This window comes from Canis lupus, chromosome 8 (assembly GCF_011100685.1).
Source record: "Canis lupus familiaris isolate Mischka breed German Shepherd chromosome 8, alternate assembly UU_Cfam_GSD_1.0, whole genome shotgun sequence".
Classification (NCBI taxonomy): domain Eukaryota; kingdom Metazoa; phylum Chordata; class Mammalia; order Carnivora; family Canidae; genus Canis; species Canis lupus.
In genome coordinates, this window is record NC_049229.1 from 14,587,287 (window position 1) to 14,615,093 (window position 27,807).

Here is a 27,807-nt window from a genome sequence, read left to right on the forward strand (position 1 = left end):
GAAAGAAGGAAAACTTAACAGAGAATTTATTATTTGAAAAGACTTTTATAAGGACAGGACTGACTGAACATGAAGCAGTAAAAGGCATTCTATGCTTAAGACAAAAAAAAGACGACAGGATGCAGAAAAAGAATTCATTTTAGCTAGAGTTTAAACATTTTGATAAAAATAAAATTGAAAAAAAAAATAGCCTCGAAGTATGTTTAAAATGTCTGAATGCAAACTAAGAGACATGAATTTATTATTCAAAGCAATGCAGACGTGTGTGTGTGTGTGTGTGTATAATGCATTATCTATTATGCATTTGTTGTTTGGTTTATTTTCAGGGAGATTGAGAAGGTTGAAGAAAAAGGGGAATAGATAACTTTTAATATATACTTCGTATTATTCAACTGTGTTTGCAAAAAGGTCGTATTTCTTTTATAACAAAATAAATTTGAAAAAAGCACTGAGAAACAAATCAAAAATTTTTGAAGCTGGGAGTAAAATGAAGAATTAAACTATTGTAATGAAATTCAAATTAACGGTAAGTATCAGTATCAGTTCATTTCTTGAAATGTTCTTAAGGCTCAGTAGAAGATTTCAGAATAAAGTTAAATAGTAACAACATACAGAGAGCACTTTAAATTCTCTTTCCTGTATTATCTTACTCTATGAATAATCATAATAATTTTTTAGTGACATTCTATCTATGGAATTTCCCAAGACTGTTTTCCCATTTGTTCTGCCCTCCAGAAGAAAGGGACAGATGCCGTCTCCTCTCTAGTCCCTTGAATTCTATACATTTCTATCTTACAGAAGTAACTATGTTTTACATGTTTTCTTGTCTTCTTTCCAGAACTAGTCTATAGCTTTTTTAGAAGATAACAGTGTCCACCTTAGTATTCCCAAAACCTAACACAGCACTCAGCACATAGGTACTGAAATGTGTTGTACTATTGATAAAATAAGTTACTTTAACATTGTTAGATTCATTTATTAGCTTTTAAGTTTTTATATTAGAAAAGACTGCATAACCTTCTGACAGGCAAAATATTGCTTCATCTAGATTGGAATTAGAACACCCAGATTCCACTCCTATCAGTAACACTACCTGTGTGACTTTTCACAGAACTAGAAAAACATAATGGCTAACACAAACTAAATGTTTCCTATAGACACTCTTGTAAGTGATTTACAGAAATTCCTATAATTCTCACAATGACACTATGAAATAAATACTATAATCATCCCTATTTCATAGATGAGGAAACAGGCACAGAGAGTTTAAGTAGCTATTAAGAAGCAGAGACAAGGATTTAAACCTTACAGCCTCCAGGGTAAGAGGAATACAGCACTAGTAATTTAATCTGCCTATGAGAAGATATGAATAGTCATGAAATATTAAACATATTTTATAGACTTTCAAAATAAAAACACATACAACTGAGAAAAACAGGAAGAGTATTCTATTTTTCCCACACAGTAGTTTAGAGTAACAAAGACTATGAAATTAGAATAGGCTACTATAATTGGCTCTACATTTCCTGAAATTAAGGTTTCAAACGTAACTAATGTTCCAGAGGAAAGAAGAAAATGAGAGAACAATAACAAATCCAAACAAAACAAAAGCAAACATGAATCAACTCAAGATTTTACAACCTAATTTAGGAGCCAAAACAGTCTCTCTTCATTTCCTTCTCACACAGCATGTTAGGAAAGGCCGAAACTACATACTTGCTAATAAAAAATACGGAATCAAAATTAGGCTAATTTCTTTTTGACTCTGCCTATTCATAATGGACTAATCAGCAAATGAAAACTCTATTACAAAATATTTTTGATCACCAATTTACAAAATTTACATGGTGGGGGGAAAGCAGGTAGGAAACAAAACAAAACAAAAATAGATAAAGAGGGACAGAGAGATTAAGAATACAAACAGATAAAAAAAAAAAAGAATACAAACAGATAAATTATAAATAATACACCATTAGGTTCCAAAAAAGGAGGAAGGGGTATACAGGAAAGGGAGAAGAAATTGAGAAATAGGAGGAAGAGAAAAAAGGACAAAGTAGAAAACTGAGAAGTTAGAACACAGAACTGAAGCTATTACTCAAAAGTAACACAGAGAACAAGACGGAAAATATAAAGATAAGAAGAACAAACTACCTAAGAAGCTCCAAGAAGAAAATGTAAACAAATTAAAAAATATCTAAGAACTATACAATATATCTAGACTAAAAATGGCATATTGAGTCCCAAGCAGGACAAACACAAATCTACACATGAACACATTCCAACACCAAAGCCAAAATGGAAATACTAAAACAACAAAAATCACCTACATAAGAATATCAAAACTAACAGCAGACTAATCAGCCCAATAGAGGCAGAGGCAGGAAGACGATGCAACTTTATATTGAAAGAAAGAAAAATAATAGTCAATCTAAAGTTCTATATTCAGCTAAAGTACTGTTCATGTTATTAAAAGAACATGAACTCTAACATCCTTAGAGTTTAACACTTGAAAAAACTCAAACTCAAAAAAATACAAGAGATTTCTTCTTTTTTTTAATTAATAAATTTTTATTTATTTATGATAGTCACAGAGAGAGAGAGAGAGAGAGAGAGAGAGGCAGAGACACAGGCAGAGGGAGAAGCAGGCTCCATGCACCGGGAGCCTGACATGGGATTCGATCCCGGGTCTTCAGGATCGCGCCCTGGGCCAAAGGCAGGCACCAAACCGCTGCGCCACCCAGGGATCCCTACAAGAGATTTCTGAAAGAAGAGAAACAAACTCATATAGGAGCAAGAAAAGCAAAAATGAGGAAGAAACTGGAAAATATATGGGTAAATCTAAAAACTGAATGTTTAAAAAAAAAAAAAACTATCAATGCAAAAGGTTACTAACCAGGAGGAAATAAAATAATAGGCAATAATGTCAAAGATGAAATGAATGCTAGAGAGATTATTTTAAGATCTTATTTTGGGGAGCCCCGGTGGCTCAGCAGTTTAGCGCCACCTTCAGCCCAGGGCCTGATCCTGGAGTCCAGGGATTGAGTCCCACATTGGGCTCCCTGCAAGGAGCCTGCTTCTCCCTCTGCCTGTGTCTCTGCTTCTCTCTCTGTGCGTGTCTGTCATGAATAAATAAATGAAATATTTAAAAAGAAATCTTATTTTGTTGAAAGGATGATAGAAATACTAATGAACTCCAGACTTTAATATTAGTATGTTATTGAAATTTTTTAGTTACCTCTAAAAAAAGTAGTAACAAAACACAAAATTTTTAACCATTAGGAGAAGAAAATATAGAAAAGTTTATGCCAACAGAAATGAGTAAAGAAAAACACCCCAATAAAGATGAAGGAGGTGATAGAAATAAATATATAGTATTTACCAAAAAAAGTTAATGAATTAAATGCTTTAGCTAAGACATATAGTTGTAATCACATTGCATTTTAAGACACTTGCAAAATCTAAGGTATTAAAAACAAAAATTGTAACTCAAAATGATTAAAGGGATAAAATAAATCATTTGGATATAACTAAAAATACCAATGCTGATTCCTTGATAGGCATCAAAGTAAATTAAGGCAAGAATTACAATTAAAGACAGTTAATGTATTTTAATAAAAGACTGTATTTATCAAGAAGCTTTAATTCCAAATTTACACTTAAAGTTTCAAAATATAAAAAACAAAGATCAGGGGATCCCTGGGTGGCTCAGTGGTTTAGCGCCTGCCTTCGGGCCAGGGCGTGATCCTGGAGTCCCGGGATCAAGTCCCACGTCGGGCTCCCGGTGCATGGAGCCTGCTTCTCCCTCTGCCTGTGTCTCTGCCTCATTCTCTCTCTCTCTCTCTGTGACTATCACAAATAAATAAAAAAAAAAAAGTCTGAGGCACTCACAAAGGCCAAAAAGAGTGCCTATTCCCACAAACCAGACTAGAAAAACTCGTATTTCATATAGCAATTTAACCCTAGACTGAACACTACTTTAAAGCCATCCAATATATCAGAAAAACAAGATACATAAGGAGCAAATTGTTTCCAATAACTGAATCCCATAACAGGAAAAGAGCTGAAGAAAATTTATAGGTATACAAAATATCCAGGATCCAAAAAGGTAAAATTCACAATGCCTTATATATAACTGACGATTATCTGTCATGCAAAGCAGGAAAACCTAATTCGTAATGAAGAGAATCATTAAATCAGATTTTTAAAAATTTTTATTTATTTATTTATGAGAGACACAGAGACAGGCAGAGACATAGGCAGAGGGAGAAGCAGGCTTCCTGCACAGAGCCCAATAAGGGACTCAATCCTGGGACTCCGGGATCATGCCCTGAGCCAATGGCAGACACTCAACCACTGAGCCACCCAGGCATCCCCATTAAATCAGATTTAAACTGGACTTTAACAAGATGCTAAGATGAGCAGAAAGGGGCATTAAAATAGTTGTTCTAACTGTATTCCATATATCCAAATAGTTGAGAATGGATAGCATAAAAAAAAAGAATCCAAATTAAACTTCTATAGATAAAAACTCCAATGTATATGGTATAAAGTAAACCAGCTGGAATTAAGCCATATAAATAAAACTACCCAAAAGAAACACAGCAGAGAAATGATAATCCAAAAAATTAAAAAGCACATTAATAGTGCAAATGCTCTAAATATAGGAGTAACTGAAAACTCCAAGGAGGAGAGGCAGAAGAATATTTGGAGAAATAATGGCTGAAAATCTTCAAGTCTGATGCAAATCACAAATCCACATATGCATGAAGCTCAAAAAACTCCAAAAACAAGAAACATGAAGAAAAATTCACCATTCACCATGGTACATAATAATTAAATTGATCAAAACGGTAAGAAAATCTTAAAAGCAGCTATAAGGAAAAAAAGTTACATAGTAACTAACATAAAGATGACATCAGTTTTTCAACACAAACTATGCAAATAAAAACAGTATGTATCTTTAAAAACCTGTCCAGCTGAATTCTATATCCCGTAAAAATCTTTCAAAAACAAAGGCAAAATAAAACCATTTTCAGACAGAAAAGCTGAAAGAATCCATCAGCAGCAGACTCACTAGTAGAAATGACAGTCGTAAAAAAAAAAAAAAAAAAAAGAAATGATAGTCTTTCAGGCAGAAGGAAATATTATCAGACAGAAATATAGAACTGAAAATAGTAACAACGGGATAAAATGCTTAAGCTTTTTAAAATTATTTTTCCAATCTTTTCCAAAGATAACTGTTCAAACAAAAATAGTTAGCAATGCATTATGGGTTTATAATTATGTAAAAGTAAAATGCATGAAAATAAAGTATATAGTGAAAATGGAAAAAATAAAAGCCCACTATTATAAATCTTACACAAGAAGTTGTGTATTCACACTTTAAAGGTAAACTTTAATATGTTAAAGATGTATACTATAAAAACTAAAGCAATTATTAAAACAAAACAGAAAAGGTACTGGCAATGGCCAAAAAAGAAGATAATATAAATTAACAAAAAAATACTTGATGGATCCAAATGAAGACAGAAAAAGAGAAACAATGATCAACTGGGATAAGTAGATAACAAAGGATAGCAGACTCTAATCTAGCTATATCAATAATCACATTAAATAAAAATGATTCCCCCAAAATGTCACACTCTCAGATCAGATAAAAAAAAAAAAAAAAAAAAAAAGAAACATAAAAATTGTACACTTAAAATATATGCAATTTACTATATATCAGTTATGCCCTCAACAAACCTACTTTAAAAATTATATAGGTTTGGGGATCCCTGGGTGGCGCAGCAGTTTGGCGCCTGCCTTTGGCCCAGGGCGCGATCCTGGAGACCCGGGATCGAATCCCACGTCGGGCTCCCGGTGCATGGAGCCTGCTTCTCCCTCTGCCTATGTCTCTGCCTCTCTCTCTCTCTCTCTCTCTCTCTCTATCATAAAAAAAAAAAAAAAATTATACAGGTTCAAGACAATTTCCATTCATTCTCATTCCATTATGCTTTCTGTAGTGAAGGGAGGAAAGGGAATGGAATTTCAAAAATGGAGTAATATTTAGGATATGCCATAATCCACAGAATGTTTCCTTAATACCTAAACCTATGACCATCTGTGTCCACAGAAACCTGTTGCACATGTGAATATATGCTTCACAAAAATAAAAATTTAATCTCTGAAAGCACTCATAACAAATTTACGAAGGAATTTAAAGCAACATAAACAAAATCCCAAAATGACCATTTTTAAATGTTTTCACAAATGTAGTCAAGTGACCCAACACTAATCAAAAATTTCAATGAGAAATAGGGACTCCCAGAAAATAATCATTAAAGCTGATTTTCATTTTTATATAATGAACCAATATTAAAGTAAGTAAAAATGGCAAGCTCATTCTTGTATTTTACCATGTAACCAGGCACGCAAGCCAATTTCCCTATTTATAAAGTGATTTTCAAAATATAAAGTGATTTAATTCAAAATAAATCTAGGGACCTTTTTCCTGTACAAACGCTTAAGATGTTTGTTCTTTTCTTCACACTTTTTTCTTCTCACTTCACTATAAAAAGCAGATATAAATAACATGTCCTGAAGAAACCATACTTAAAACCTACTAAAATTTCCAAGCAAGCATAATAGTTTTAAGAATGTAGCTTATCTCCTCATCAAACTGATGTTTCAAGATAACTGCAGAAAAGCTCCTGACATGTGATTCTGGCTACAACTGATAGCAAGATAATAACTTCTAGAACTAAAAAGAGAAAACCCTAAAGGAAGGATTAGGAAGTGACCATAACCTCAAAATAATTATTTCTAAGTCTCATTCAACTCTATAAAGTAAAACACTATAAAGATTATTCTCCTGCCTTCAAGGATTCCACAATGAGCATTGAGAAAATGAGACATACTGAAAAAGACTCTAATTTACACAGGTACAATGCCTCATTTAAGAACAAAAGCAATTCTGTTTTATCAACACTATACTATAAGCTAAGTGCGTGTAAAACAAAAGCAATTATAATCACTTATGTTTACTTAATATTTTACATTTGTGGAGATAACACTTTTACAGTTACACATACATTCTCTTACTCATTCTCTACAAATATGTTTTTGAAACAAATATATTAACTCCATTTTATTTATTTATTTTTTAAGATTTTATTTATTTATTCATGATAGATATATATGTAGAGAGGCAGAGACACAGGCAGAGGGAGAAGCAGGCTCCATGCACTGGGAGCCAGACGTGGGACTCGATCCCGGGTCTCCAGGATCGCGCCCTGGGCCAAAGGCAGGCGCCAAACCACTGCGCCACCCAGGGATCCCTATTAACTCCATTTTATAAAGAAACTAAGTCTGAGTGAGGTTAGGGAACTTGCTCAGGTCACCGTAACTACTAAATGGCTCCAAATCAGCTATTCTGTGTCCTCAATCAACACCACCTAGAATAGTTATGCTTCAAGCAATAGGCCACAGCCTAAAATAATCTTCTAACCATTTTAAATAAAACTCATTCCAAAAGAATGGTATTTTTAAAGAATTATTTGAAAGCTACACAGAGACTGCGGTGGATTATTTGAAGATTCAGAACAAATAAATAGTCAAAGATACCAAGAATTCAGAGGATTTAGTTCACTTGTATGCATACTGCCCTAAAGTCTCTCTCCTTATATTGGCTGAATATATCCTCTTTCACTTCATCACTTAAAATTTTACTCATTAAATTCATTTGTGGAAGCAAACCATTCCAATACATAGTGTAAGGAGTTAAACACCATTCAGTTGGTACAAGCTGCTTTCCTTGTAACACATAGCAAAGAAGGAAAAGAATTCTGATATAGTTATGAAAACATGGAGGAAAGAAGGTAATATTTATTGAACATCCATTGTTTTCTTTTTTTTTTTTTAAGATGTTATTTATTTATTCATGAGAGACACAGGGAGAGGGAGAAGCGGGCTCCTCTTAGGGAGCCTGATGTGGGACTCCATCCCAGAACTCTGGGATCACACCCTGAGCCAAAGGCAGACGCTCAACCGCTGAGCCACCCAGGCATCCCTAGTTTTCTTAATTCTTATAGAAACTTTAACAGGTAAGTCCCTAATAGTATCATCTTCCCTCTTCACTCAGCTTATTAAAAAAATAAAAACTAAACTAAAAAGATTCAAGGAAACCAAGACAAAACCAAACTGGTGTTAAGTGTAAGATAAAAATTCTATGTTACTCTATGCCATTGGCTGTTATGTTAAAATTTAGAGCTAAACACAACACTGGATGGTAAAGGTAAAGTATAAGAAAAATTATTGGGAGAATGTTAGCAACAGTAGCCAATTAAAACTTCAATGTGATCAAAAAAGGGGGTAAGCACTCCCTTTTCTTTATTCCTCTACGCTTTTCCATCTCCATTACGAACTTCTCTTCCTCTGTACCCTTCCTTTAAAATGTAGATGTATATCAGGAATATATCCTCTTCCAAAGCCTTCATTAAATACTGCAAAGCTGACCTCTATCTACATACAAATATCTCTCAAATCTATAGCTTCATGCCGTCTCCTGGGAATCAAGCTTATAAACTACCTAATTACAACTCCACAAGTATCTCACACTCAACTTGCCCCCAAAGTAAATTCACCTCTCCTCATCTTCTCTAGTGCTTGTATTCCCTTCCTATGTTGGTAGTAAAATCTATCTCTCAAGCTTGACAGTCTTCTCAGATTCATTACTAACTCTTACTAACTCTCTCCACTCATCCCACTGCCTACCCCTCAACAAATCATTTATTTTCTTACCAAGTTTACCTTCCTAAATACTGCAATACATTTCTTTCTCTCTATCCTCCACCCCTCCCCCATTTAGTTTTATACTTCATGGTCTCTTGCCTGAATTTAATTAGTAGTCTTCTACCTACTATCTCTCACACCATTCTAGCCTTTTTATCCATCCTCCAAATTTTACTACCAGAATAGTTTAACTGAACTTAATTCCAACCGTCTGTATCATTGATCTGCTTAAAATAATTCCAGTTTCCAACTGCAAACAATATAAAGCCCAGGCTCAAATTACATACAAACCTATTTTTTTCATCCCTAACTTCTTATGACACAGTAAATAAACCAATTATGGCACTAAATAAAGATGCATCCATACAACTGAATAGAAAGCCATTAAAAATATTCATTAAAAAAATATTTCATGAAATGAAAAAAGTTGGTAAGACTTTATAGTGTAACAAACAAAAAGCAGAAATAGACTTTTAGAAACAGAGAACAAACTGGTGTTTGCCAGAGGGGAGGAGGGTGGGAGCAATGGGTGAAATAGTGAAGGGGATAAGGAGATACACACTTCGAGCCATAAAATAAGTAAGTCACCAGGATGAATAGTATAGGAAATAAACTCAGTAATAATTTCATACAGTGACAAATGATAATTACATTGATCATGATGAACATTTTGTAATGTATATAGTTGTCAAAGCATTATTTTGTACACCTGAAACTAATACTGTACGTCAACTATATCTCAATATGAAATAAAAATTAAAAGAACAAAGTATAGGTTAAAAAGCAGGTTAGAAGTAGGTAATTATCAGTGAATTTGCGGAATGAGGCAATCCAAAAATCTTCTCCTCCATAAAAGCAATGAAAACAAAACCCAAAACAGTAAAAAAACAAAAAAAAAAAAAAAAACAAACAAAAAAAACAACCCCACACTTTTAAAAACCTAGAAATTAACCAAAGGATTGTAACAATCAGGGACATTTGCCCAAGAAAAATAGATAAACCTTAATAAGAACAGTGAGCTTTGTGTCATTTCAAACTTACCCTATTCCCATCTTCTTCGTAGCCTTGAAAACCAACAGTCCACAATCACAGTTGAAAACCACTTATCAGTCATTGGAGAAGTCAGAACAGGAATGGAGCTCTTTCAAACCTTCATTTTAAGAGACTGATCATTATTTGATTTATCTAGCTTCTCCCTGGAAAATCCCACTTGCAAAGTTGTCTTTATTTGACTTAATTCAGAGCCCACACAAGGCAACAACCTCTTCCCTGGGAACATTTGTGGAAAAAAAAAAAAAATCAGTGGCAACTGTTTAATACCACAGCTGCCAAGGCAGTGATCACTGATGAAGCAAACAACAAGCTAACCAAAACCAAATAACAATAAAAAAAAAAAAAAAAAAAAAAAAAAAAGTTGGAGAATGAGCTATCCACAGGGAACTTTGAAATAGTCTGACAAATTAATGGGAATACAGAAGGACATGTGCATGCATAGGGCTGCAAATATGTTCTGGAGAAACAAGAGGAAGACCTAAGTTTTCACCTCTGGCTGACCTTGAGACTCAACACAAGGACATGAAGACTAAAACAGAAGTGTAAACTGTCTGGTTTAATATTGATAGTATCCCCAATACACAAAGCCCCTTGGCAAAGATTAGGAAACTTACTGATCTAGGCTTTTAAGAAGCCTGTGTTCAATCATTAGCAGACCACAAACAAGCAAGCAAAGTCAATGGTCATGAAGGAGGAAAAAACAAACTGCACATAGTTCAGTAAAGTCATAAAAGAAACACACAATAGGGCACCTGAGTGGCTCGGTCAGTTGAGTGTCCAACTCTTGGTTTTTGTCTTGGGTCATGATCTCAAGGTCATGAGATCAAGCCCTGCATCAGGCTCTGCTCAGCAGGGAGTCTGCTTGAGATTCTTTCCTTCTGCTCCTCCCCCCAACTCATGTACACACTATCTCTTTAAAACAAACAAACCTTCAAAACACACACACAGCAACAAGAACAAACACAAACAACAACAAACCCCGGAGAGAAGGGAGAAACTGGTTTCCCAAGTCACTATATTATTTAAAATGTCAAGTTATCAACAAAAATTGAAAGACACAGAAAAAGTATGTCCTATATACAAAGTACAGTCAACAGAAACTCTCCTTGAGGAAGTACAAAGATTAGATTTACTAAACAGATGGTACCAACTACTTAGGCATGATCATAAAGGAATCTGTATCTAAAGTACTAAAAGAGCAACCCAATCCAAAATACGTTATAAAAACAATTCACGGGCAGCCCCGGTGGCACAGCGGTTTAGCGCCGCCTGCAGCCCAAGGTGTGATCCTGGAGTCCCAGGATCGAGTCCCACATCGGGGCCCCTGCATGGAGCCTGCTTCTCCCTCTGCCTGTGTCTCTGCCTCTCTCTCTCTCTCTCTGTCTCTATGAATAAATAAATAAAATATTTTAAAAAAATTGTTTTCTTTAAAAAAAAAATTGACCACAAAATCAATATCATAAGCCAATCAATATGATATGCCATATCAAGAAGAGAAAGGATAAAAGCCGTATCATCATTTCAGAAATGCAGAAAAAGCACTTGATAAAGTGCAACATCCATTTATGGGGAAAAAAAAAAAAAAGGTCAACAAAGTAAGTTTAGAGAGAACATAACTTAATAAAGGCCTTGTATGGAAAACCCAGAGCAAACCTCATACTCAATGGGGAAAAACAGAGCTTTTCCCCTAAGTTCAAGAAAAAGACAAGGATGTCTACTCTCACCACTTTCAACATAGTACTAGAATTCCCAGCCACAGCAATCAGACAACAAAAAGAAATAAAAGGCATCCAACTGGCAAGGAAGAGGTAAAATTTTCACTACTGGCAGAAAACATGATACTAAATACAGAAAACTTTAAAGACTCCACCAAAAAAACTACTGGAATTGATAAATGAGTTCAATAAGGTCACAGGATAGAAAATCAATAGACAAAAAAAATCTATCACATTTCTATAAACTAATAATGAAGCAGCACAAAGAAAAATTAAGAAAAACAATCGCACTTACACCGCACCAAGAATAAATGACCTAGAAATAAATGTAACCAAAGAGATGAAAAGTACACTAAAAACCATGAAACAATGAGGAAAGAAACTGAAGCTGACACAAAGAAATGGAAAGACATTCCATGCTCATGGATGAGAAGAATAAATATTGTTAAAATGTCTATACTACCTAAAGCAGTCTACAGATTTAATGTATTCCCGATCAAAATACCAACAGCATTTTTCACAGAACTAGAACAATTAATCCTATAATTTGTATGGAACCACAAAAAAACAAAAAACAAACAAAAAACCTCTGAATGGCCAAAGCAATTGAAAAAGAAAAATAAACCTGGAGGTAGGTATCACAATTCCAGACTTTGAGTTATATTACAAAGCTGTAGTGATCAAAACAGTATGGTATTAGAACAAGAAAAAGACACATAGTCAATGGAATAGAATAGAAAGCCCAAAAATAATCCACAATTGTATGGCCAATTAATCTTCAACAAAGAAAAAAGAATATGCAATAAGAAAAATCTTTCCAACAAACGGTGATGGGAAAACTGAACAGCTACATACAAAGAAATGAAACTAGACATTTTCTTACACCATACGCAAAAATAAACTCAAAATGGATTAAACACCTAAATGTGAGACCACGTTTATGGAAAAATCCTTGATGAAAGCACAGGCAGCAATTTCTCTGACACTGGTCATAGCAACATCTTTCTAGATGTGTCTCCTGAGGCAAGTGAAAGTAAAGCAAAAACAAACTATTGGGACCACATCAAAATAAAAAGCTTTTGCACAGCAAGGGAAACAACCAACAAACCAAAAGACAACCTGCTAAATGGGAGAAGATATTCACGAATGACATTTTCAATAAATGCTTAGTATATGAAATATATAAAGAATCTAAAAAAAAAGAACCTACACAACTCAACACGGAAAAAAAACAAAACAAAACCCCAACTGAAAACTGGACAGAAAACATGAATAGATATTTCTCCAAAGACATACAAATGGCCCTCAGATACATGAAAAGATGCTCAACATCATTCATCATCAGGAAAATACAAATCAAAACCCCCATGGATATCACCTCACACCTCTTTGAATGGCTAAAACAAAAAACTTAAGAAATAATAAGTGTTTGGCAAGAATGTAGAGAAAAAGTACTTGTGCACTGTCCGTAGGAATGCAAATTGAGGCAGCACCTGTGGAAGACCATATGGAGGTTCCTTAAAAAATTTAAAAATGGACCTAGCCTATAATCTGAGAATCGCAAGACAAAGAATTTTGGAAAGCACCGAGAGAAGCAACACTTCACAAGAAGCCCCAATAAGAAAAAGATCGGATTTCTCATTAGAAAATATGGTGGCCAGAAGGCACTGAGATGACACTGTACACGAACTCAAAGAAAAAAGCTAGGAACCAAGAATTCTATATCTAGCAAAGCTTAATTAAAGAGAATTTAAGACATCTCCAAGTACACAAAAACTGAGAATTCATTACTAGCAGAACTGCCCTCTAAAAATTATTAAAGGATGTCCATTAGGCTGAAATGAAAGGATTCTAGACTAACTCAACTCCATGGAGAAAAAAAATATCTTGACATGTAAAATGAAAACACAACATTTATGGCATTCAGTTAAAGCAGTGCTAAGAGGAAAATTTACAGCTTTAAATGCCTAAATGAAAGTAAAGATCTCAAAATCAATAACTTAGTGTTCCACCTTAAGAAACTAGAAAACAAAAAATAAAAGCACATTAATTCTGAAGTATGCAGGAAAAAAAATAGAAACAATGAAAATAAGAGTGAGGATAGTTGAAATAGAGAAGAAAAAACAACACAAAAACATCAATGAAACCAAAACTGGTTCTTTAAAAAAAAAAAAAAATCAACAAATAGAAACCTTTAGTCAGACTGTCCAAGATAGGAAGAGATAAGATTAAAATTACTAATCTGGATTGGAAAAAAGGACATTACTACCAATCTTACAGAAATAAATACCATAAGGCAATACTATGAGCAGCTGTATGCTAGCAAATAACATAACCTATAAGAAATGAACAAATTCCTAGAAAACATAAAATATCAATTCAAGAAGAAAAAAACTGAGATCTTTAAAAAGTAAAAACACTGATTTAGTAATAAGGAAAACTGACCTTAAAGAAAAGCCCAGAAACAAATGGTTTCATAGTGAATCCTATCAAATCCTTCCAAAAAAGAACACTTCCAACACACTCTATGAAGTCAATATTACCCTCATTCCAAAATCAGACAAAGACATTACAAGAAAAATATCCCTTATTAATATAGACACAAAAATTCTGAATACCATAAAACTGACTATGGCAATATATAAAAAGTACTATATACCATGACCAAGTGAGATTTATCCTAGAATGCAAGATCAGTCCAACACAGGAAAATCAATCATTGCAATATACCACGGTAATATAGGTCAAAAACCACATAATTGTCTCAATAGACACAGATAAAGTGCTTGACAGGGTGCTGGGTGGCTCAGTTGGTTAAGTATCTGCCTTCAGCTCGAGTCATGATCTCAGGGTCCTGGGATCGAGCCCCACATCAGGCTCTCTCTCTGCTCAGCAGGGAGTCTGCTTCTCCCTCTCCTGTACTCTCTCCTTCTCTCTCAAAATAAAAATAAAATCTTAAGAAAAGAAAAAAAAAAAAAGAAGAAGAAAAAGTGCCTGACAAAATCCAACACCCTTTCATGACAAAACACTCAAAAAGTTAGGAATAGAAAGTAATTTCCTCAATCTGATAAAAGCCATCTATGAAAAATCCAAAGTTAACTTCATACTGACTGGTAAAAGACTGAAAGCTTTACCTCTAAAATCATAAACGAGACAAGGATGTCCCCTTTTGCTTACTATTACTCAACACTGTACTGGAAATAGTAATCAAAGAGCTTAAGCTTTCATGAAAAGAAATAAAAGTAAAAAAGAAGCATTACATCTCTATTCACAAATGATATGATCTTGTACATAAAAAATCCTAAGGAATCCACACACACAAAAATCTATAAGAGCAAAGAAACAAATTCATCTAGGTTTCAGAATATAAAATGAATATACAAAATCAATTGTATTTTCTATACACTAGCAATGAATAATCCACAAGTGAAAATAAGAAAACAATTGTTTACCACAGCATGAAAAGAATAAAACATTTGGAGATGAAAGAAATGTAAAATTTGTACACTAAAAAGTATGAAATATCACTGAGAGTCTAAAGACCTAGACAAATTGAAAGATACTCCTTAGTCAGAGACAATAAGTAATATTGTTAAGACGGAAATACTCTCAAATATATCTAAAGATGCAATGAAATCTCTATCAAAATACAAAGTGTCTTTTCACAGAACTTAACAAGCTGATCCTAAAATTCATAGGAAAACACAAGGAACCCAGATTAATCAAAACAATCTTGAAAAAGAACATCAAAAGCTACAAACTTCCAGTTGTAAAATAAATCATGGGGATGCCATGTATAGCATGGTGACTACAGCTAATAATACTGTGTTGTATATTTGGAAGTTGCTGAAAGGGCAGAGTAGATGTTAAAAGCTCTCTCCAGAAGAAAAAAATTGTAATCGTGCGTATGGTGACAGGTGTTAACTGGACTTACTGTGATGATCATTTCACAACATACACAAATAATGAACCATTATGTTGTACACCTGAAACTAGTATGTGGATTATACCTTAATTTAAAAAAGGAAAGTAGTAAGAGCAAAATTAGAGAACAGATGCTTTCAAATTTCTAAACTTACTATAAAGTTACAGTAATCAAGACAGTGTCTTACTGGGATAACAAACAGAAATGAATGGAATAGACCTGTCTAGAAATAAACTCTTACATTAATGGTCAAACAATTTTCAACAAGAGTATTAAAACAACTCAATTGGGGGAAAATATGCTTTTCAACAAATGGGGCTAGGAACAACTATCCATGTGCACAAGAATGAGGTGGAACCACTATTCCATACCATACACAAAAATTAACTCAGAATGGACCAGAAGTCTAAATGTATAACTAAATTTAAAAACTCTTAAGAAGAAAACATGATCTTGAACTAGTCAGTTATCTTGTACTAATGACACCAAAAGCACAAGCAACAAAAGAAAAAATAAACTGGATTTCATCAAAACACAACTTTTTTGCTTCAAAAGATAATCTAGGGAAAATAAGACAGTTTACAGATAGGAGAAAATATCTGCAAATTAAACATTTCACAGGGAACTAGTATCCAGAATAAACAACTCTCAGAACTCAACTATAAAATAAAGTCTAACTCAATTTAAAAAGTAAAGGATTTGGGGGCACCTAGGTGACTCAGTCGGGTTAAGCGTCTGCTTTCAGCTCTGGTCATGATAGCAGGGTCCTGGGATTAAGACCTGTCAGACTCCCTGCTCAACACGGAAGTCGGCTTCTCTCCTCCCTTCTGCAATTCCCTCCATTCGTGCACACACGTGCTCATGCTCACTCATTCTAATAAATAAAATCTTTAGAAAAAAAAGGGGAAGAATTTGAACAGACTTTTCTCCAAACAAGATACACAAATGGCCAATAAACACCTGAGAAGATGCTCAACATCATTAGTCATCATGGAGAAGTAAATCAAAAACAAATGAATGCCTTAAACTAATGAGTAAGGAAAATAATGCTTCAACGTCATGCCCAAGTCCTCACTGTTAATACTACACAAATTTTTGAGGTCAACTTTTTCCCTAAGGTGACTTGCCTACTTTGCAAGAGGCTTGGGAGTCACCATCTGCCTGTCTTTCCCTAACACTGAAAGAGTAGACTGGTATAGAGGTAATAAGTGAGACTGGAAATGCTTGTTTCCCATAAATAGAAAATAGGATTAGCCTCCAAGTGAAAAACAAAAACAAAACAAAGAAATCACAATCAGATATAATTTCTCATCCACCACAATGGCTATACTCAGCCATAATAAAAAGCATGACAAGCATGTGGGAAATTTTCATTTTTACATTGGAGGTAGAATATAAATGATGCAGCTGCTTTGGAAATGGTTTGGCAGTTCCTCAAAAAGTTAAATATAGAATTACTGTATGACCCAGAAGTTTAATTCCTGGAACAGTGTATACCCAAAAATCAAAACACAACCACACAAATGTTTGTACATAATTCCTAATAGTCAAAAAGTGGAAACAACCCAATGTTCACCAATTGATGAATGGATAAATAAAATGTGGTACATCCATACAACTGAATATTATTCAGCCATAAAAAGGAATCAAGTATTATTAAATGCTAAGACCCTGAAAATATCATGTTAAGTAACAAAAAAGCCTAAACACAAAAGAGCACATATTTTATGATTCCATTTATATGAAACATCTAGAATAGTCAAATTCATAAAAATGGAAAGTGGATTAATGGTTGCCAGGAGCAGAGAGTAAGGGGAAATGGGGGAAAGAAAGCTAAAGGATGCAGATTTCTGTTTCTTCCTTATTTTGCTGATCTATTCCTTTAAGCTAGTCTAATAATCAACCCCATGACATCCCAATTTGAGATGTGCCCAACCTTAACTGGCAAACTGAATCTGAGAACTGGAACTTCTAGACTAGTCTGAAAAAGAATCTGAGAAAGAGAAGAGAAATCAGACTGGGGAAAAAAGTACTTTTTTTTCTAAGTCTAGAAACTAAAAGCTTTTGTATCACTAACCACTGATGTTTACTGTGAACAAATGCATTACCCTTCACTTTTACAGGGTCAAAAACTAGCTAGCTATTAGTATACCACTATTATTATAAAATAATCTGTTTTTTTTTAAGATTTTATTTATTCCTTTCCAACTAGGGCCTGGCAGAATGACTCCCGCAAAGAAGGATGGCAAGAAGAGGAAGGGGCCGTTCTGCCATCAACGAGGTAGTGACCAGAGAATACACCATCAACATTCACAAACGTATCCATGGAGTGGGTTTCAAGAAGCGTGCCCCTCAGGCACTCAAAGAGATCTGGAAATTTGCCATGAAGGATCAGATATCATTTCTCATCCACCACAATGGCTATACTCAGCCATAATAAAAAGCATGACAAGCATGGTCATGCTTTTTATTAGAACTCCAAATGTGCACATTGACACAGGCTCAACAAAGCTGTCTGGGCCAAAAGAATAAGGAATGTTCCATACCGTATCCATGTGCAGTTGTCCAGAAAACATAACGAGTATGAAAATTCACCAAACAAGCTCTACACAATGGTTACCTACGTATCTGTCACCACTTTCAAAAATCTAAAAAAATCTAAAAAAAAAGATTTTATTTATTTATTCATGAGAGACACAGAGAGAGGCAGAGACACAGGCAGAAGGAGCAGCAGGCTCCATGCAGGGAGCCTGACGTGGGACTCGATCCCAGGTCTCCAGGATCACGCCCTGGGCTGAAGGCAGTGCTAAACTGCTGGGCCACCGGGGCTGTCCATAAAATAATGTTTTTTTAATTGAGTGGTCAGACATTAGAAGAATAATCAAAATACACTGCTACTACTATTCTGGATCCAGTTCTACACCTCTAAAATAGAAAATAATTTCTCAATTCATGTCCCTACAAAGTCTTTTGGATACTGAAAATAAACATATGCACATTTGGAAAGTATATCACAATGAATAAGGGAAAATACTATTACAAATTCCTACAATCTTTCTTTTTTATATTCCTATTTCATATTTAACATGATTCTTTTACTGTACCATCAACTCCTTTACTTTTTATAGTTGCCTAAAATCTAGCAAAGCACTATATATTTATTCAAATGGTTGCTCAGACCCAGTATTTTCAGAAGAGTTTTAAAGAAAAAAACTGCAACACACACAAATGTATATTTTCCTTAAAAACATTTTACAATAAATGGCATGTTTATAAGCAGCAGTTTATTTTAACAACCAACTTGCCTCTAGAAGGCTCTAAAGACAATTAATGGGAAAGGAAGGGTGACTGGAAGTCTTGAACCTATGATTTAAAAGGATTCAGACAATGAGGACAAATTTTTGGTACCGTAAATGTACCTTTTACTAGCTATTTTACTTCAGTTTTGGGTGGGAAGGGAACGAGTAATGTTGCTAGATGACACAATTTAAGGATTTCCTTGTGTTTATTTGACATAAAATACCAACAATGAATTTTGTTTCCTTTCATTCAATTCTTATTTGCCCAAAATGTAACTTTTAAATAATTTTCTTACTTATCCTCTTTTAGCAGGTTAGAAACTGAGAATAAAAAAGTACAGAACCTAAACCACCATGAAGATCATCCAGCCATTTGCAACAACATAGATATCACTAGAAATTATAATGCTAAGCAAAGTCAAAGACAAATATCATTATGATTTGACTCATATATGGAATTTAAGAAAAAAAAACAAATGAACAAAGAAAAAAAAAAAGAGAGAGACAAACCAACCAAAAAATAGACTTTCAACCATATAGAACTGTTGCCAGAGGAGAGGTGCGTGGGGAGGATGGGTCAAACAGCTGGAGATCAAAGAATGCACTTCTCAGGATGAGAACCAGGTGATGTACGAAACTGATGAATTATATTATACACCTGAAATTAACATAACACTCTATGTTAACTGGAATTAAAATTTTTTAAAATTAAGTCAGGTAACATATGTAAAATGCTTGGTCCAGGACCTGCCACATATAAATGGACAAAAATATTACCTATTATTATCAATATATGACAACTGCTTCTATAAAAATGTTCACTCCTTAAAAACTTCTCCTATAGATAGTGAAGAGTGGCTGTGTAGCTCAGTTGGTTAAGCATCTGCCTTCAGCTCAAGTCATGATCCCAGGGTCCTGGAATCAAGCCCCATGTCAGGCTCCCTACTTCTCCCTCTCCTCCCCGGTAATGCTCTCTCACTCTCTCTCAAATAAATAAATAAAATCTCAAAAAAAAAGATAGTGAAGAGATAGAATCATATCTGAAATGTATTTGGTGTTCATGTGAAAAAGTCAACCTATTATGAGAATCCTAACACTTCTTGAGACTCATACTCAACTGTAGTAATATACCTAAAATCCAAAATCAATCTCCAAATAATGGATAGTTACATTGGTTCATATTTTTTGAATCTCATTATACTGAACTGTAGTAATAGATCTAAAATCCAAAATCAATCTCCAAATAATGGATATTTACATTGGTTCATATTTTTTGAATCTCATTATACTGAACTGTAGTAATAGATCTAAAATCCAAAATCAATCTCCAAATAATGGATATTTTAGGTTGGTTCAAATTTTTCACTAAACATTCTAAACATCGCAGTGTTCCTACACACTTAACCACTTACTTCCTGAGAATACTAAGAAATGAAAATACTAGCTTCAAAGTATATGCACATGTTTATTTTAAGTAGGCTCCACACTCAACATGGGGCTTGAATTCACAACCCCAAGATAAAGAAATGCATGCTTAACCAAGTGAGCTAGCCAGGTGCTTCACATATGTACACTTGAAATATTGATACTTAACAGTCAAAATACCATCAAATTTACATTCCACCGCCAATATTATGAGAGGGTCTTTAAAAATACAAAAACAAAAAGTTTATTTAAACAGGATGCTTGGGGCAGCCAGGATGGCTCAGCAGTTTAGTGCCGCCTTGGGCCCAGGGAGTGATCCTGGGGACCCGGAATCAAGTCCCACATCAGGCTCCCTGCTTTTCCCTCTGCCTGTGTCTCTGCCTCTCTCTCTCTCTCTTCTTTCTGTGTCTCTCATCAATAAATAAATAAAATCTTTTAAAAAATAAAATAAAATAAACAGGATGCTTGGGGTGTCTGAGTGGTTCAGTCAGTTAAGCATCTGACTCTTGATTTCACCTCAGGTCATGAGATCATGCCCTCACGAGATTCAAGCAGCAGAGTCTCCTTGAAATTCTCTCCCTCGCCTTTCGCCCCTCCATCTGCTCATGCACACACACATGCTTCCTCTCTCTAAAATGAATAAAATCTTTTTAAACATTCAGATTCTTGACTTGAAGGGGAAACTATCTAGGATTCATTTCTTTTAGAGTAATTTATGCCTGATAAAGACAGACTGACCTACATGTAACAGCTTCATACAAAGTTATAAAATTTTGTTTTACAATGATAAATTAAAAAACATCTCCAATTGAACAAAGTATGTAAGGATTTTCATGTTCCATTTTTGTTAAACACTGAGAGCAAAATAACTTACTGGAATATAAAGAGCTGAATGAGCATGCCACTAAGGGAGAAAGAAGGTATCTTCACAGAACCAGTATATTTCCCCATTCCATCTCCATTTGATGTCAATCAAAACATACCATTGACCATTTAACTATAAAAAATACAATATGCTTGTGCACATTCAGTTACTTCATATACAATTAAGTAATGAGGAGCGGGAAAATGAAAAATCAAGAAAACTATACTGCAGCAGTCAAGATGTGGTGGAACCAAATTGCAGTTTTCTCATAGAGAATGTCTTGGTCTGGAGAAAGAGCTCTAGAGTAAAGTAGTAAGTTCTCCTTTTAGTAGACTCCTCCTTTCTGTTGCTGGAATATATCAACTGTATTTTCATCCTCCATTTCCAACTGTGCAAGTATGTCTGTTTCACTAATTGGCTGCCCTCAAATCAGTATCTGATTTGCCTCATTGACAAATCCTGCCATTCACAATAGGTTTTCCATTAGTTTAGTGAGTGGTGTATGCCTCTTAATCTTAAACTGTACCACAGAACCATCTTGCCCAATCACCTACTAATAAATAATGATCGTTGTTCTCAGTCTTGACTCCTTCCTTGGGCTTTTCATCAGCAACAGTAAGCACCAGAGTCTCCTGAGCTGCCACTTCACCAGAGTGGTACAGGGCCCTCACTGAACCAGTATACAAACAGCCCCAGGAGCAGCAGAAGCCAGCAGAGGTGCAGAAGGGAAAGGGCATGCCAAGAGGGTCTGTTTTTAATATGTCTTAACAACATACGTTGATTTTTTTCCAAATTTAATATTTAATAGCCCACAAATTAAGGAATTAATTCTCTTAAATTCGTTGCATAGGTCTCATAGCTTGGTGTTTATCTTTTAACTCTGTTACTATTAGTAATACAAAATACTTTATATAGGCAAAATTATCAAGCATTTCTGTGATGATTTTTAACTTTGGTGCAAGTTTTGAGAGTGGTCTTCCCTATCCCAATATATAAAATATATTTCTTTCCCATTTTATCCTGAAGAATTAGAACTATTTTGAGCTTATTTTGTTATAAAACATAAAGTAGTTATCTAAATACCGCTTTTTATACAGAAGAGCATTCTTTTCTCTTGATCTTTATCTAAACCACCACTTAATGAGGTGGTCACATGAGCTCCAGTAGCAAACAGAAGTCCCCCTTTAAAATTTAACATCCTTTTTAAATGTAACTGTCCTTGACTGTAAAAAAGATGTGCAAGTCTTTCTTAAATAAAAAGAGCCTAAGTAAATAAATGGAGGCTCCTTGCAATAGGAAGAATAGATATCCTACTGATGTCAACCTCCTCCAAATTAAACCTACAGATCCAAGTCTATCAAATAAAAGATCCTAACAAATATTACTTAGGGATTTAACAAGCTGATTTGGAAATTCATATGTAAGAGAAAAAGGCTAAGACACTAAGATATCTGTACTAGTCTCCTGTGGCTGCTGCAACAAATTAGGGCCACAAATTTGCTGTTCTGTGCCATAGTTACTCATCTTATCTATCTACAGATCAGTGTAACAGCTAACATGTTTTTGGTCTATCAAACAAGGTTTCTAAAAATTAGATGTTATATAAGAGTTATGAAGATTTCTTTCAATGAGGGGAGATTATCTGATAATTTCTACCATAATGCTATAAACATTTTTCAATTAATGTCCTGTTTTTTTGTTTTTTCTTTTTTACATAGTACAGATTTCAGGTTCTGAATCAACTTTTCTGCACAGGTACTAAACAACCCAAAGTCTCTTTCTGATCAGGATACGGACTATAAATGTTTTTTCTACCCATTGTCAATTAAAAGGAAATTGCTCACAAAAATGCAACTCTGTTCTCCTCATATCTAACATATTCATTTTTGAACTACATGATATTTACTAAGTACCCAGAATATGCCAGGCACTATGCTGAGTCTAGGGACATGAAGATGAAAGACACACCTCTGCCCTCAGGAAGATATGATACAGTCATGCAAATAAATACATTGTAATAAAATAACCAAGTTACTAGAAGTAAACAGCACAATATAGGGAAAGCTCCTATGCCCATCTGATGGGGTAGGCTTCACCAAAGCTATGATTTTGCCCTAAGCAAAGAGCAGAAGCTTTCAGGTATAAGAGTGATATGAAGACAGCATGGCACTGTGAATATCATTAGCAAAAGTACAGGCATCACAGAAAGTGATTTCTGATTAATATTGCTGAAATGTAAAGTATCAGAGAGGATAACAAGAAGTTAAAGAACAATGTGGCAAAGATACATTTATGTTGTGACACTTAGATTTTGAGAGGTCTGTGGGATACCCTTACATCCAATTATCTTTTTCTACCACATTGTCAAAAATGAAAGTTCCAGGTTTTAGTAACCTGAAGGATGATGATGCCATTTAATACAAAGAAAGAAAAAAAGGAAAAAAATCATTTAGATTGTAAAGATATTTGAAATGAGAAACAGATCTAACAAACATACTTATTATCCCTATTTCCTATTTTCCCCAAGGTCTCTATCACACAGATCCTTCTAGAAGATGTTAGTTAATATATGAACACACATGTATATAGATAAACCATGACTGAATTTAGAAAAAAGAAAAAAATGTTTTTTTAGAAAAAAATGTTTTCTTTTTCAAGACACTGAAAACGTAACCCAAGAGGTTTCTCTTTTCACTTTAACTGCTAGGAAATCTAAGAACCAAATTCAATGCCTTAGAGCTTTAATCAGCTCATCTCTAGAACCTGATGTTTCCTTTCTTTAAGTAGTAGCTATTCAGTTTTCTGTTTTACCACTAATTGTTCTATTGCACATTTTATGCAGTCCTATAAGCTACATAAAATCATTCAGATGCAATAAAATCTTTAATAAAAAAAAAGTTAATGCAGAGACTGCTTACAGTATTTGAACAGCTTATTTTAGTAAGCAAATAAATCAGTAACATTTATGGAAATAATCTCAGTAAATCACTTCAAAATACACAAAGATAAAGTAATTCAACTAAGTCAAATTAATTTTTAAAATCAGTATGTCTCAAATATAAAGAGCAGATAAAATTAAGAACATAAAAGTCTAATTTCATGTATATAGAGTTACTAATTTTGCCTAGCAAATTCTTAAAAACATATTCAAGTATAAAATCAACTTATCTTTATAAGCAAATTATAATTCACAATGATTCCTACACTTCCAAATTTTCATTCATATCAGTTCAAATTTAATCTATATCATTTTTAAGTTTTTATTTATTTATTTATTTTTAATATTTTATTTATCCATGAGAGACAAAGAGAGAGAGAAAGAGGGAGAGAGAGAGGCAGAGACACAGGCAGAGGGAGAAGCAGGTTCCATGCAAGGAGCCCAATGTGAGACTCGAATCTGGGTCTCTAGGATCAGGCCCTGGGCTGAAGGTGGCGCTAAACCACTGAGCCACCTGGGCTGCCCTTAAGTTTTATAATTTTTTAAAATAATTTTTAAGATTTTATTTATTCATGAGAAATACAGAGACAGAGAGAGGCAGAGACACAGGGAGAGGGAGAAGCAGGCTCCATGCAGGGAGCCCAACATGGGACTTGATCCCGGGTCTCCAGGATCACACCCTGGGCTGAAGGCGGCGCTAAACCACTGAGCCACCTGGGCTGCCCCCTTGAGTTTTAATTTAATGAACATACAGTATTTGCTTCTATCTTTATACATTATCATTTATATTTACTGAATATTTGTTATTTTTCTTAGGATATTTTAATTTAATTCTTTGTGAAAATATTAATATATGCAGATTGGAGGAAAAACAATCATTTTTCAGTAATCAATTGATAATAAATTTCTTCTCTAAATATAAAAAAAGTAAAAAAATGGGGACCAAGTTGCTTTGTATGAAGCCGATCTTCAGTCTAATTTGTGTCAGAGAACCTCTTATTATACAGTATCTTGAAAACATGTCTTAGGGCTTTTTGTGGTTTGTTTTAAGCAGGTATGGACATCAGGTAAGGAAAATCATTCCTGACAGATGGCACAAACAGGTACATTGGGACTGTTCAAGCTTACTGACTTAAGAGTCTCCAGGCTACAGTGAGAAGGGAATCAGGCAGAGCCAAGGGAGTCCATAAATTGAGAAGATCAGCTGACAGTCCAGGGAAATCAGGATAATCAGAATTCACAGGACAAAGCACCAAAGAAGAAAGAAGTGCACACAGTAAGAACTCAGGATACTGGGAAAGGTCCCCTTCCAGTATGATTGTAACATACTTAAAAGGAAACTCCCAAGACAGGAGAAAGAATTATGTGAAAGGGATCCCTGGGTGGCGCAGCGGTTTGGCACCTGCCTTTGGCCCGGGGTGTGATCCTGGAGACCTGGGATCGAATCCCACGTCGGGCTCCCGGTGCATGGAGCCTGCTTCTCCCTCTGCCTGTGTCTCTGCCTCTCTGTCTCTCTCTGTGTGACTATCATGAATAAATAAATAAAATCTTCAAAAAAAAAAAAAAAGAATTATGTGAAAGAATTTGAGAGAACAGTACCAGATGATCCCAGAAGACTGAGAACAGCACTTGTTCCCAAGAGCTGAACCACAGAAAAACTCATAATTTGCAGGGCATGTATTGGGTAGAATACTCAGGAAGATGCTGCCTCATAATAGGTAATAATTAGCCCTAAAGAGATCCACTCAACAAATCATAAAAGCAAGACCTGAAATGCTCAAAGTGCTTTCAAGTACTTTAACTGCATCCCTGAATAAAGCTCAATAATTTATAGGAATACAAAAATATCCAGAAGCTAAGATCATCAAATTCACAGTATCAGATATCCCAAGATTAGTGAGCAAAGAAGAAAACTCAAGATAAAGAATATTATCAATTGATTAAAACTGACCCAGACTGACAAAGTTAGAATTACCACAGAAGTATATTGTTACTTTAATTGTATTTCATGTGTTCAAGAAATTAAAGACATGTAGATATGATTTTATGCTCAAAGTGAAGTAGATAAAAACTACATCTGATATGAAAAATTAACAAGATTAATGACAGATGATGACATGTAGCAGAATACTAGTGAACTTGAAGACAGCAACAGAAACTATCCAAGATAAAACAGAGAAAAAAGAACCCCCCAAAATGGAAAAGAACATCAATTATTTTCAAGCTACTACTAATACTACCATTATACTACTAATACTTTCCCAATATACCAATCTAATATTAATACTTCCCTCAAATACTAATAAATGAAATTCAAAAAAGAGGGGGAGAAAGAAGTGGGGAAAAAATGACCAAACTTAATGAAAATGTAAACCCAATGTAAGCAGTTCAATGAACCCTCAAAAACAAGAAATACTAAGAAAACTACACCATGGCACAGCTGTTCAAAACCAGTGATGAAGAAAAAAATCTTAAAAGCAGCCAGAAAAACTTTTTTAAATGTTATGTGCAGAGTAAGAATGATAGCAGACTTACCAGAAATAATGCAAGCAAGGAGCACCTAGCTGGCTCAGTCGGTGGAACATTTGACTCCCGATCTTGGGATTGTGGGCTTGAGCCCCATGTTGTTGTAGAGATTAGTTAAAAATAAAATCTTAAAAAAAAAAGAAAGAAAAGAAAAAAGAAAAAAAGAAAAAGAAAAGAAAGAGAATACAAGCAAAAAGACAGCAGAGTAAAATCTTTAAAGGACAAAGAAAAAAGCCATCAACCTAGAATTCTAAACAGAACCAAGTATCTTTCCAAAAAGAAGGCAAAATAAAGACTTTTCCACAAAAGTGTAAAGAATTCATTACCTACAGACTATCATCACAACAGAACTTAAAGAAGTCCTTCAGGTAGAAACAAAATGATAATGAATGGATGGAAATAACTATCTCTGCAAAAAAAATGAGGAGCAAATGAGAAACGATACTGCATAAGTAAATACATGCTTTCTTATTATTATTTAGAAATCCTTAAAAGGGGCACCTGGGTGGTTCAGTCAGCTAGGTGTCTGCCTTTGACTCAGGCCATGATCCCACATCTGGCTCTCTGCTCAGCGAGGAGCTTGCTTCTCCCTCTCCCTCTGCCCGACACTCCCCCTGCTTGTGCTCTCTCCTTGTCAAATAAACGAAATCTTAAAAAAAAAAAAATCCTTAAAAAATAACTGCTTAAACAAATTAATATTGTATGGGGCTTACAATGTATATAAATAAACGTATAACCATTAAAGGCTGAGGGGAGAAATGGAAGTACACTCTTACTGAATTGTTATACAATATGAGAAATGATGCAAGTGGTGTATCACCTAATAGATTTTGGTAAGGTAAAGATATATATTATAAATTATAAAGCAATCAGTAAAATAATAAAATAAGAAATTATGGCTAATAAACCAACAAAGGAGATTTTTAAAAGAATCATAAATGTATTCAACTAATACAAAGAAAGCAAAAAAAAAGAAAGGAGGGAACTAAAAACAGGCCAAATAGAAAACAAACAGCAAGACAGATTAAAACGTAACCAAATCAATAAAGACATTAAATGTACATCATCCACATATGAATGACTACTTATTAGTCTGAATCTAACAGAACAATTGCAAAGTAAGGAGACTGGGTCAGTAATCAAAAGCCTTCCAAAGAGAAGTGCTTAGGTGGTTCAGCTGGTTAAGCATCTGCCTTTGGCTCAGGTCATGATCTCAGGATCCTGGGATCCAGCCCTATGCTAGGCTCCCTGCTCAATGAGGAGTCTGCTTCTTCCTCCTTCCCCCTGCT

The 27,807-nt window shown here is 34.5% G+C and overlaps 1 protein-coding gene, 1 non-coding gene and 1 pseudogene across 16 annotated transcripts in view; 1 reads left to right on the forward strand and 2 right to left on the reverse strand.

Moving 5' to 3' along the window:
* The window catches only part of RALGAPA1 (Ral GTPase activating protein catalytic subunit alpha 1), a 242,119-nt gene that overhangs the window by 203,083 nt on the left and 11,229 nt on the right, over window positions 1-27,807 (reverse strand). The window lies entirely within an intron of this gene.
* LOC119873137 lies at window positions 16,483-16,629 on the forward strand. The gene has a single exon (XR_005363938.1). It is a non-coding gene; the product is annotated as a U12 minor spliceosomal RNA (small nuclear RNA).
* On the reverse strand, window positions 21,380-21,791 carry LOC102154198 (annotated as a pseudogene).